General features: G+C 48.3%; 1 long non-coding RNA gene across 3 annotated transcripts; it reads right to left on the bottom strand.

The window, feature by feature from the left end:
* Positions 1-176: 176 nt before the first annotated feature.
* LOC127921305 (uncharacterized) lies at positions 177-1157 on the bottom strand. 3 transcript variants are annotated; one of them, XR_008108664.1, is made up of 5 exons: positions 1073-1115; positions 823-894; positions 733-777; positions 643-687; positions 177-510 (listed from the first exon to the last, which is right to left on the bottom strand). It is a non-coding gene; the product is annotated as an uncharacterized LOC127921305 (long non-coding RNA). The 3 variants fall into 3 exon arrangements; XR_008108665.1 differs by lacking the exon at positions 823-894 and having other exon boundaries at positions 1000-1157; XR_008108663.1 differs by lacking the exons at positions 643-687; positions 823-894 and having other exon boundaries at positions 1000-1157.
* Between the last annotated feature and the right edge of the window lie 8119 nt (positions 1158-9276).

The raw sequence follows: 9276 nt of genomic DNA, 5'->3' as shown, positions 1-9276 counted from the left end.
CCCAGCCACCTCTACCCCACACGAGACAGTTAAATACCTGCTAGCCCAGCCACCTCTACCCCACATCCAGACTGTCACTACTTGCTAGCCCAGCCACCTCTACCTCACACCCAGACTGTCACTACCTGCTAGCCCAGCCACCTCTACCCTACAGGAGACAGTTAAATACCTGCTAGCCCAGCCACCTCTACCCCACACCCAGACAGTTAAATACCTACTAGCCCAGCCACCTCTACCCCACACCCAGACTGTCACTACCTGCTAGCCCAGCCACCTCTACCCCACACCCAGACAGTTAAATACCTACTAGCCCAGCCACCTCTACCCCACACCCAGACTGTCACTACCTGCTAGCCCAGCCACCTCTACCTCACACCCAGACAGTTAAATACCTCTACCCCACACCCAGACAGTTAAATACCTCTACCCCACACCCAGACTGTCACTACCTGCTAGCCCAGCCACCTCTACCTCACACCCAGACAGTTAAATACCTGCTAGCCCAGCCACCTCTACCCCACACGAGACAGTTAAATACCTGCTAGCCCAGCCACCTCTACCCCCACATCCAGACTGTCACTACTTGCTAGCCCAGCCACCTCTACCTCACACCCAGACTGTCACTACCCGCTAGCTAGCCACCTCTACCTCACACCCAGACAGTTAAATACCTGCTAGCCCAGCCACCTCTTCCCCACACCCAGACAGTTAAATACCTGCTAGCCCAGCCACCTCTACCTCACACCCAGACAGTTAAATACCTGCTAGCCCAGCCACCTCTACCCCACACCCAGACAGTTAAATACCTGCTAGCCCAGCCACCTCTACCCCACACCCAGACTGTCACTACCTGCTAGCCCAGCCACCTCTACCCCACACCCAGACTGTCACTACCTGCTAGCCCAGCCACCTCTACCCCACAGGAGACAGTTAAATACCTGCTAGCCCAGCCACCTCTTCCCCACACCCAGACAGTTAAATACCTGCTAGCCCAGCCACCTCTACCCCACACCCAGACTGTCACTACCTGCTAGCCCAGCCACCTCTACCCCACACCCAGACAGTTAAATACCTACTAGCCCAGCCACCTCTACCCCACACCCAGACTGTCACTACCTGCTAGCCCAGCCACCTCTACCTCACACCCAGACAGTTAAATACCTGCTAGCCCAGCCACCTCTACCCCACACGAGACAGTTAAATACCTGCTAGCCCAGCCACCTCTACCCCACATCCAGACTGTCACTACTTGCTAGCCCAGCCACCTCTACCTCACACCCAGACTGTCACTACCTGCTAGCCCAGCCACCTCTACCCCACACGAGACAGTTAAATACCTGCTAGCCCAGCCACCTCTACCCCACACCCAGACTGTCACTACCTGCTAGCCCAGCCACCTCTACCCCACACCCAGACAGTTAAATACCTGCTAGCCCAGCCACCTCTACCCCACACCCAGACTGTCACTACCTGCTAGCCCAGCCACCTCTACCTCACACCGAGACAGTTAAATACCTGCTAGCCCAGCCACCTCTTCCCCACACCCAGACAGTTAAATACCTGCTAGCCCAGCCACCTCTACCCCACACCCAGACTGTCACTACCTGCTAGCCCAGCCACCTCTACCTCACACCCAGACAGTTAAATACCTGTAGCCCAGCCACCTCTACCTCACACCCAGACAGTTAAATACCTGCTAGCCCAGCCACCACTACCCCACACGGGAGCAGTTAAATGCCTGCTAGTGACCACATCATTTACACCCGGACTGTCACTGCCTGCCAAGCCCAGCCCTCCTGCACCCCCACCCGAGGACAGTTAAATGCCTGCTGGCCCAACCACCTCTTCACACACCCAGACAGTTAAATACCTGCTAGCCCAGCCACCTCTACCTCACACCCAGACAGTTAAATACCTGCTAGCCCAGCCACCTCTGCCCACACGAGACTGTTAAATACATGCTAGCCCAGCCACCTCTACCCCACATCCAGACTGTCACCCGCTCCCAGCCACCTCTTACCTCACACCCAGACTGTCACTACCTGCTAGCCCAGCCACCTCTACTCCCACAGGAGATGTTAAATACCTGCTAGCCCAACCAACCTCTACCTCACACCCCAGACAGTTAAAAATGCCTGCTAGCCCAGCCACCTCTACCCCACACCCAGACTGTCACTAAATGCCCCAGCCACCTCTTCCCCACACCCAGACAGTTAAATACCTGCTAGCCCAGCCACCTCTACCCCACACCCAGACTGTCACTGCCTGCTAGTAAGCCACCTCTACCCACACTCCAGACAGTTAAATACCTGCTAGCCCAGCCACCTCTTCCCCACACCCAGACAGTCAAATACCTGCTAGCCCAGCCACCTCTACTCCCACACCCAGACTGTCACTACCTGCTAGCCCAGCCACCTCTGCCCACACCTAGACAGTTAAATACCTGCTAGCCCAGCCACCTTTACCCCACACGAGACTGTCACTACCTGCTAGCCCAGCCACCTCTACCCCACATCCAGACTGTCACTACCTGCTAGCCCAGACACCTCTTCCCACACCCAGACTGTCACTACCTGCTAGCCCAGACTGCCCAGCCACCTCTTCCCCCACTGGACAGTTAAATACCTGCTGGCCCAGCCACCTCTACCCCACACCCAGACTGTCACTACCTGCTGGCCCAGCCACCTCTACCTCACACCCAGACAGTTAAATACCTGCTAGCCCAGCCACCTCTACCCCACGAGACAGTTAAATACCTGCTAGCCCAGCCACCTCTACCCCCACATCCAGACTGTCACTACCTGCTGCCCAGCCACCTCTACCTCACACCCAGACTGTCACTACCTGCTGCCCAGCCACCTCTACCCCACACGACAGTTAAATACCTGCTAGCCCAGCCACCTCTACCCCACACCCAGACAGTTAAATGCCTGCTGCCCAGCCACCTCTACCTCACACCCAGACAGTTAAATACCTGCTAGCCCCCACCACTACCCCACACGAGACAGTTAAATACCCAGTCACCTCAACCCCACACCCAGACTGTCCACCTCAACCCAGCCACACCCAGACTGTCACCACCTCTTCCCCCACACCCATGTTAAATACCTGCTGGCCCAGCCACCTCTACCCCACACGAGACAGTTAAATGCCTGCTAGCCTAACCACCTCTTCCCCACACCCAGACAGTTAAATACCTGCTGGCCCAGCCACCTCTACCCCACACGAGACAGTTAAATACCTGCTAGCCCAGCCACCTCTACCCCCACACCCAGACTGTCACTACTGCTAGCCCAGCCACCTCTGCCCCACTCCCAGACTGTCACTACCTGCTAGCCCAACCACCTCTTCCCCACACCCAGACAGTTAAATACCTGCTAGCCCAGCCAACCTCTACCTCACACGAGACAGTTAAATACCTGCTAGCCCAGCCACCTCTTCCCCACACGCAGACAGTTAAATACCTGCTGGCCCAGCCACCTCTTCCCCCACCCAGACTGTCACTACCTGCTAGCCCAGCCACCTCTACCCCACACGAGAGTTAAATACAGCCCAACCACACTCTTCCCCACACCCAGACAGTTAAATACCTGCTAGCCCAGCCACCTCTACCCCCACACCTGCTAGCCCACCACCCTTCCCCACACCCAGACAGTTAAATACCTGCTAGCCCAGCCACCTCTACCCCCACACTCCAGAAATGCCTGCTGGCCAATACACTCCCTGCCCACACCCAGCTCGCCTGCTAGCCACTCTACCTCTACACCTAGACTGCTTGGCCACTCTTCCCCACACCTTCAGACAGTTAAATACAGCCCAGCCACCTCTACCCCACACCCAGACTGTCACTGCCTGCTAGCCCAGCCACCTCTACCTCCCACAGTTAAATACCTGAGACAGTTAAATACCTGCTAGCCCAACCACCTCTTCCCCACACCCAGACAGCTGTCTGCCCCACGGGACAGTTAAATACCTGCTAGCCCAGCCACCTCTACCTCACACCCAGACTGTCACTACCTGCTAGCCCAGGCCACCTCTACCCCACACGAGACAGTTAAATACCTGCTAGCCCAACCACCTCTTCCCCACACCCAAACAGTTAAATACCTGCTAGCCCAACCACCTCTACCCCACCCAGACAGTTAAATACCTGCTAGCCCAGCCACACCCCACACCCAGACTGTCACTACCTGCTAGCCCAGCCACCTCTACCTCACACCCAGACAGTTAAATACCTGCTAGCCCAGCCACCTCTGCCCCACACCCGAGACAGTTAAATGTATTGCTAGCCCAGCCACCTCTTCCCCACACCCAGACAGTTAAATACCTGCTAGCCCAGCCACCTCTACCACACCCAGACTGTCACTACCTGCTAGCCCAGCCACCTCTACCTCACACCCAGACAGTTAAATACCTGCTAGCCCATCCCACCTCTACCTCACACCCAGACAGTCAAATACCTGCTAGCCCAGCCACCTCTACCTCACCCCAGACAGTTAAATACCTGCTAGAAAACCCCTAGCCACCTCTACCCCCACACGAGACAGTTAAATACCTGCTAGCCGAGCCACCTCGACCCCACCGAGACAGTTAAATACCTGCTAGCCCAGCCACCTCTACCCCACGAGACAGTTAAATGCCTGCTAGCCCAGCCACCTCTACCCCATCCAAACTGTCACTACCTGTGGCCAGCCACCTCTACCCCACACGACAGTTAAATACCTGCTAGCCCAACCACCTCTTCCCCACACCCCAGACAGTCAAATACCTGCTAGCCTAGCCACCTCTACCCACACCAGACAGTTAAATACCTGCTAGCCCAGCCACCTCTACCCCACACCCAGACAGTTTAAATGCCTGCTAAGCCCATGCCTCTAACCACGGGACAGTTAAATACCTGCTGGCCCAACCACCTCTTTCACACCCAGACAGTTAAATACCTGCTAGCCCAGCCACGCCCTGCCCTCTCTGCTTCAATCACTCAGGCGTGGTAAACCTGGACAATAGTCCCCCCACACCCTTAACTCTCACTAACCTTACCCGCTACTCCCCACCCCAATGATCATGCTGCTGTTCCCCCTATGGTCATTCCCCCCACCTCCTCAATGATCATGCTGCTGTTCCCCTATGGTCACCCACCCCCACCCCAATGATCATGCTGCTGTTCCCTATGGTCATTCCTCTCTTTCCTCAGCCCAGTCATGCCAACAATTTCCACCTATGGTCATCACACCACCCCAATGATCATGCTGCTCAATTTCCCCCTATGGTGAAACCTACCCCACCCCATACTATTATTTTATTACCATTTTTCATTATTATTTCACTGCGTGTTGGACTGGAGCAGCCTAATATTTTCACTGTACCCTGTAATGTTACCTGTAAACCCTGTGCAGTGACTATTAAACACTGTAATAACACCTGCTACCCTGTACATGTGACTATTAAACACTGTAATAACACCTGTAACCCTGTACATGTGACTATTAAACACTGTAATAACACCTGCTACCCTGTACATGTGACTATTAAACACTGTACATAACACCTGTAACCCTGTACATGCGACTATTAAACACTGTAATAACACCTGTAACCCTGTACATGTGACTATTAAACACTGTAATAACACCTGTAACCCTGTACATGTGACTATTAAACACTGTACCCTGTAATAACACCTGTAACCCTGTACATGTGACTATTAAACACTGTAATAACACCTGCTACCCTGTACATGTGACTATTAAACACTGTACCTGTAATAACACCTGTAACCCTGTACATGTGACTATTAAACACTGTAATAACACCTGTAACCCTGTACATGTGACTATTAAACACTGTAATAACACCTGTAACCCTGTACATGTGACTATTAAACACTGCAATAACACCTGTACCCTGTACATGTGACTATTAAACACTGTACCCTGTAATAACACCTGTACCCTGTACATGTGACTATTAAACACTGTAATAACACCTGCAACCCTGTACATGTGACTATTAAACACTGTAATAACACCTGTAACCCTGTACATGTGACTATTAAACACCTGTAATAACACCTGTAACCCTGTACATGTGACTATTAAACACTGTAATAACACCTGTTACCCTGTACATGTGACTATTAAACACTGTACCCTGATAACACCTGCTAACCCTGTACATGTGACTATTAAACACTGTAATAACACCTGCTACCCTGTACATGTGACTATTAAACACTGTACCCTGTAATAACACCTGTAACCCTGTACATGTGACTAGTAAACACTGTAATAACACCTGTAACCCTGTACATGTGACTATTAAACACTGTAATAACACCTGCTACCCTGTACATGTGACTATTAAACACTGTAATAACACCTGCTAACCCTGTACATGTGACTATTAAACACTGTAATAACACCTGTAACCCTGTACATGTGACTATTAAACACTGTACCCTGTAATAACACCTGTAACCCTGTACATGTGACTAGTAAACACTGTAATAACACCTGTAACCCTGTACATGTGACTATTAAACACTGTACCCTGTAATAACACCTGTAACCCTGTACATGTGACTATTAAACACTGTAATAACACCTGTAACCCTGTACATGTGACTATTAAACACTGTACCCTGTAATAACACCTGTAACCCTGTACATGTGACTATTAAACACTGTAATAACACCTGCTAACCCTGTACATGTGACTAGTAAACACTGTAATAACACCTGTAACCCTGTACATGTGACTAGTAAACACTGTAATAACACCTGTAACCCTGTACATGTGACTATTAAACACTGTAATAACACCTGCTACCCTGTACATGTGACTAGTAAACACTGTAATAACACCTGTAACCCTGTACATGTGACTATTAAACACTGTAATAACACCTGCAACCCTGTACATGTGACTATTAAACACTGTAATAACACCTGCTACCCTGTACATGTGACTATTAAACACTGTAATAACACCTGTAACCCTGTACATGTGACTATTAAACACTGTAATAACACCTGTAACCCTGTACATGTGACTATTAAACACTGTACCCTGTAATAACACCTGTAACCCTGTACATGTGACTATTAAACACTGTAATAACACCTGTAACCCTGTACATGTGACTATTAAACACTGTACCCTGTAATAACACCTGTAACCCTGTACATGTGACTATTAAACACTGTAATAACACCTGTAACCCTGTACATGTGACTATTAAACACTGTAATAACACCTGTAACCCTGTACATGTGACTATTAAACACTGTACCCTGTAATAACACCTGCTACCCTGTACATGTGACTATTAAACACTGTAATAACACCTGTAACCCTGTACATGTGACTATTAAACACTGTAATAACACCTGTAACCCTGTACATGTGACTATTAAACACTGTAATAACACCTGTAACCCTGTACATGTGACTATTAAACACTGTAATAACACCTGTAACCCTGTACATGTGACTATTAAACACTGTACCTGTAATAACACCTGTAACCCTGTACATGTGACTATTAAACACTGTAATAACACCTGTAACCCTGTACATGTGACTATTAAACTACTGTAATAACACCTGTAACCCTGTACATGTGACTATTAAACACTGTAATAACACCTGTAACCCTGTACATGTGACTATTAAACACTGTAATAACACCTGTAACCCTGTACATGTGACTATTAAACACTGTAATAACACCTGCAACCCTGTACATGTGACTATTAAACACTGTAATAACACCTGCTACCCTGTACATGTGACTAGTAAACACTGTAATAACACCTGTAACCCTGTACATGTGACTATTAAACACTGTAATAACACCTGCAACCCTGTACATGTGACTATTAAACACTGTACCCTGTAATAACACCTGTAACCCTGTACATGTGACTATTAAACACTGTACCCTGTAATAACACCTGCTACCCTGTACATGTGACTATTAAACACTGTAATAACACCTGTAACCCTGTACATGTGACTATTAAACACTGTACCTATAACACCTGCTAACCCTGTACATGTGACTATAAAACACTGTAATAACACCTGTAACCCTGTACATGTGACTATTAAACACAGTACCCTGTAATAACACCTGTAACCCTGTACATGTGACTATTAAACACTGTACCCTGTAATAACACCTGCTACCCTGTACATGTGACTATTAAACACTGTAATAACACCTGTAACCCTGTACATGTGACTATTAAACACAGTACCCTGTAATAACACCTGTAACCCTGTACATGTGACTATTAAACACTGCCCTGTAATAACACCTGTAACCCTGTACATGTGACTATTAAACACTGTACCCTGTAATAACACCTGTAACCCTGTACATGTGACTATTAAACACTGTAATAACACCTGTAACCCTGTACATGTGACTATTAAACACAGTACCCTGTAATACCTAGGATAGGGTAAGTAAGCGTAGTAATCTTTCTCACCCTCTTCCCCCCAACAAGATTTAGATGCAAGTGGCTGTTCCACTGGTTGTCATAAGGTGTATGCACCAATTTGTAAGTCGCTCTGGATAGGCGTCTGCTAAATGACTTAAATGTAACTGTAAATGTAAATAACACCTGTAACCCTGTACATGTGACTATTAAACACTGTAATAACACCTGTAACCCTGTACATGTGACTATTAAACACTGTACCCTGTAATAACACCTGTAACCCTGTACATGTGACTATTAAACACTGTAATAACACCTGTAACCCTGCACATGTGACTATTAAACACTGTAATAACACCTGTAACCCTGTACATGTGACTATTAAACACTGTAATAACACCTGTAACCCTGTACATGTGACTATTAAACACTGTAATAACACCTGTAACCCTGTACATGTGACTATTAAACACTGTAATAACACCTGTAACCCTGTACATGTGACTATTAAACACTGTAATAACACCTGCTACCCTGTACATGTGACTATTAAACACTGTACCCTGTAATAACACCTGTAACCCTGTACATGTGACTATTAAACACTGTACCCTGTAATAACACCTGTAACCCTGTATATGTGACTATTAAACACTGTACCCTGTAATAACACCTGCTACCCTGTACATGTGACTATTAAACACTGTAATAACACCTGCTACCCTGTACATGTGACTATTAAACACTGTACCCTGTAATAACACCTGTAACCCTGTACATGTGACTATTAAACACTGTACCCTAATAACACCTGTAACCCTGTACATGT

This window comes from Oncorhynchus keta, unplaced genomic scaffold (assembly GCF_023373465.1).
Source record: "Oncorhynchus keta strain PuntledgeMale-10-30-2019 unplaced genomic scaffold, Oket_V2 Un_contig_21947_pilon_pilon, whole genome shotgun sequence".
Taxonomy (NCBI): Eukaryota; Metazoa; Chordata; class Actinopteri; order Salmoniformes; family Salmonidae; genus Oncorhynchus; species Oncorhynchus keta.
Note: the sequence above shows the minus strand (reverse complement) of the source record. Positions and strands in the feature narration are given on the sequence as shown.